Here is a 5,000-nt window from a genome sequence, read left to right on the forward strand (position 1 = left end):
GGTTACCAAGTGTGGCGATATGAAAGAAAAATACACACTCCAATTTAAATATTTTTATTATTAAATAATGATGTTCAAAATAAAATAGTCCCTCCGTTGCCTTCTGCACAGAACATAGCGCGAGGTGGTCGCTATGCAACACACACAACAGCTGCTTCACGTAGCTCTGCACGTGGTCTTTTAGGGTTTCTTCTCTGGAGGCACTGATGATCCACTCCTCCAGAGCAACGCTTGGGACTTTGTTTCTTAACGGACGTCATTTAACAGCTGTAACTATATATAGAATATGTATAAAGATAGATATATAGAGATAGAGAGAAATAGAGAAGATAGAAGAGAGAGAGAAGAGAAATATAGAGAGAGAGAGAAGAGAGAGAGAGAGAGAGAGAGAAGAGAAGAGAGAGAGAAGAGAAGAGAGAAGAGAAGAGAGAGAGGGAGAAAGAAGAGAGAGAGAGAAGAGAAGAGAGAGAGAAGAGGGAGAAAGGAGAGAGAGAGAGAGAGAGAGAGAGAGAGAAGAGAGAGAAAAAGAGAGAGAGAAAGAGAAGAGAGAGAGACGGAGAGAAGAGGATAAAGAGAGAGAGAGAGAGGGAGAAGAGGAGAGAGAAGAGGAGAGAGGAGAGATAGAGAGAGAGATGATAGATATATATATATATATATATAGATATAATATATATATATATATATATATAGATATATATATATATATATTCACATTCTACTTGTACATCCTCTTAAAGGAACAAAGAATCCAGCACTTACTTCCAGGGACTGAAGACTCTTCTCACTTGAGTAGACTCGCTGGTTAGCCTCTTTACTCTTTCTTTTACGCTCAAATGTCCCCTTTACCCTGTTTCCTAAATTCTGTCACACTTCTGTCTTGATGCTTGCCTGATTTCATTGAATGTATTGATTTGTTCTTGCAGCATTTCTTTATGCAGTTTGTGCACATGCTGCTTCTGTATTTCAGCATTTGATCTTCCTGAAGATGGTGTGATAAGGAAAACCCCTGAAAGAGGTAGTATTTCACCTTAATGTATCACAAACACTCCATGGCTATTACAAACACACTGTTAATGTCTTAGTTCTATGTGACTGTGTAGAACGTGTGTGTTAAACTGACAGGTGGAGGCAGAGTAGATTTGCAGGCCTACCTGAAACATTGGCAGAATGAAATTCTTAAGAAAGAGGAAACCATCAAGGACCTACCCCGGATAAATCAGGTATTAATCCATGTTGTGTTTGTTGACTGAAGAGAACATTTTCTTCCTGGAGTGGCTTTAAAAAGAGATTTAACTTTACACTTTCACAATAAAACGTCTCTATTCTAAGACCCTGTACAACATCATGGATGTTCAGTGATTAAACAAACTGCCCCTCACCTTCAGTGCACTTCCATGTCAGACCTCGTTCCTCAAATCTGATTTATCATTTACAAACTCCGTGATGAAACTAATGATCTCATGTAGCCTCAGATTCTTTGGATTACCCCCCCCCCACACTATATGCCATGGATAAAATACAGTATAGCTTTGTATTGTGTAAGGGTCATTCGGTACTCTCCTGCCCTTCGTCTCTGATGTCATGCTGATGTCTAACTATCCCTTTAACATCTGACTTGGACAGGGTGACTGATAGTTCACAGCAGGATTCTCCCTCTGGATATAATTTCCTCTTTTAAGATGACTAGTTACTGTGTTCGTGTAAAAACCAGCAGTAAGTGCTAACGTGTCCTGTGACTTCAGTGTCTCCTGCTCTTCAGCATCGTGAGTGTTTTTCTGTAAATGTCAGTTTTCAATGATCATCTCATTGAAAACTCGACTATTTGATGACTAAACACCAGATTCAGTCAAAGCTCTGCTCTGCATGTTTTTCAATGTGTGTGGTGTGTGTGTGTGTGTCTCTCACACACACACACACACACTCTCTCTCTCACACACACACACACACACACACACACACACACTCTCTCTCTCACACACACACACACACACACACACACACACACACACACACACACACACACACACACACACACACACACACACACACACACACACACACTAGGAGCATTTCCTCCTCTCGCCAGCTGTTCCATGATAACAAACGTTTCATTAAGGTGCAGCAGCATGGAGAAGTAGTGATCCTCCCCGTGAGCCATGACATGGATGCTCTCAGTCAGTGATAACGTTGGAGGTTTTCTCCAGCTTCCAGATCTCATCCCAGGAGATGATCCGTTTCACAATGAATGAAGAGAAAATGAGAGATTAAGGCTCACAGCAGCAGAGACAAGCATCTTTAATCAGTGGGTCAACTATTCTTGTACAAGTCAAACTAAAATGTTTAATGTATTGAAATACACTCAATACATTGTAGTAACAACATACTGCGTCGTGCCACTATAAAGAACTGCTGATGCAACATCTGGAAATGTTCACAGAATGATTGTGAACACTTAAAATGTCACTGAGTGTCATTAAATTCAGTTTTATCTGTTGTCCACACTGCCCTTTATATCTGCCTCCACCAGCTCTGCTATAATGGCTTCTTCAGTTATGGAACCTGTAATTACCTGGAGCTATTTTATATGCAAATAATATTTCTGAATGTTCCACTCAGACCATGAAACTATTGTTGCCATTAGGAGCTACTATCAATCACAATGAGAGAAACAAATGGCAGCTCATGTTCAGAAATGTCTTCCCCTCAGATCCCAGCAGGTATGAATAGAAGCACATGACGTGTGTGCTGAGGTAGAGCCAGCCCTGGCAGGGCACTCTGCCTCTCCAGTAGCTGGTAGGGAGCTCCTTTTCTTGTCTTCAACTACAACACCACTCATTATCATTCATTGTCTAGTGATGACCTCTCGGCTGTCGCACTGTGGCATGTGGTTAGAAACTGTAGGTTACAATCATTGGTGGTATTAGAGGCACCACTTTTATATTTGTAAGTGACAATAGTTTGTAAAAATCCAAGTCATTTTATTTATTCACATTTCCATATCAAGTAAACAGGGACAGCTGCTGTACAAACTGTAGGAGGGAAGAAATGATAAGTAGATTAATCAATCAAGTCATCAGGATATTAATAAACAACCACTTTTCTAACTAACGAAGCAATTTAACAAGTGAAAATGCAAAACATTCACTCGTCTTGGCTTCTCAAGGTGAGCATTTCACGGCCTTTTTGGCATTATATTATTGTAACTTCAATAACTTTGGGGATTTAAACTGTTGATAATGATTGACAGAATAATCAATAATGACAACAATTAGTTTGCAGCCTGTAAAAACCATTGACCGGCTTTTCTCTCTGTCTCAATGCTAAAATATCTTAGGCTACATCTCATTTTACCAAAGGTATGATATAACCTCAGGCTTTAGTGTGACAATTCAACTAAGCGTCAATGATTCACCAAGACGCTGACACATGTATTGTCTGGGGAGCAGCAGTCCTGGACATTGCAGTGATATTATACATTCAAGGGGTTTCTCTTCTGTGTCTAGCCTCAGGGAGAAAGTGGGGAACATATTCACAAACTGACTGATCTGCCCTGGTGCACAACAACACAAAGTAACACGCACGCGCCCTATTAAAGGCGTCAGCACGTTAGCTATGCAAACGTATGGCGGGTTAACCCGTTAATAACGTGTTGGGTTTAACACACGTAGTTTATTGTGTTGGCAAAGCTGCAGCGGCTGTCCCACACATGCGAGGAGGTGATAACGTAACCGCTAACGTTACCTGTCAAACCGCCTTCTCCGTAACCCCGTCTCCTTTGCAGTACGAAATACTCGTTATCCTCTTCAGGGACCCATCATTTAAACAAGTTCTTCAGCAGATTCTCATCAGGTTTAAGACACATGTTTGAAATGTCATGGAGTTATCTATCAAATCCACCTGTCATGTCACAGTTAGCTGTAACGTAGCACAGCATCAAACCCGTGGACGTTTGTTAGTGTCCGAGTGCCTCCCTTTCCCACGTCGACAAGACATGCTGCCAAAGCTGCAAGGCATTCTGGGATTGTAGTTTTTGACGGGAAAGGTGGTCTCTAGGAGATTCATTCTGCTGGTCCAGCTATTTCATGAATGGATTGGTTCGTTTATTTATATTAAATGTATTCATCTTTAATTAACATGCAAAATGAAACGCTGCAATATATTTTTAAAATACTTTATTAAACCAGTCACATTTTTACCCCTTTCCTTCATCCAACCTCAAAATACAAGTAGATAAAAAAAAAGCTAGAAATGACATGAGAAATAGATCAATATATTAAAGACAAATGTAAACCATTCCCTCCTATTCATTACACATACATACAGAACAATGGAAACACTGAGGAAAATACAATAATAAAAACGCTAATACCTTTTGAAAACGGATACACTTTAAAAAGTGCTTTTCTATTTTTTGTTTTCCCTTTTATTGACATTTCTGTTATTGGTGTTTTATTGTAAAGTATTATTTCAATGAACTTGGGACAGTGTTGCTCAATATTTACATTTCTCTCTATGCTCATAGTTTTGTAATCATCTCGCCTTCAAAAATTGCTCGTTTACTCCTCAACGTGAACTAACCTCCATCACACTGTTGGCTCCACCATCACTTGTTCTTTGCTGCTGCTTCCCTGTGGCAGAGCTGCACCTTTCCTTAGGACTCTTCTTATATCCATCTGTTCAATGAACATTGGCAGATTATGATAGTTAGAACAGCTATTCACCCTTTCCTGCTTACAATTGTTTTCCATAGTGAACAGACCTTAGCTAAAATAGGCCTGGCTACGCCACTGATGACGTCGTCAGAAAAGCTTGTAGAAGACAAAGAGTGATGATGTTACTAAGCAACAGGACACATCTAAACACAACCTGATGTGTGCAGTTTGTTGTTTAAAGGAAGAGTTTGACACTTTGGGAATATGTTTCTTCACTTTGTTGCTGAGAGTAAAATAAGAAGATAGATCGTCTGTATGCTAAATATTTAGCCCGCTTAGCTTAGCATA

Source organism: Cottoperca gobio, unplaced genomic scaffold (genome assembly GCF_900634415.1).
Source record: "Cottoperca gobio unplaced genomic scaffold, fCotGob3.1 fCotGob3_499arrow_ctg1, whole genome shotgun sequence".
In the NCBI taxonomy this organism is placed as follows: Eukaryota; Metazoa; Chordata; class Actinopteri; order Perciformes; family Bovichtidae; genus Cottoperca; species Cottoperca gobio.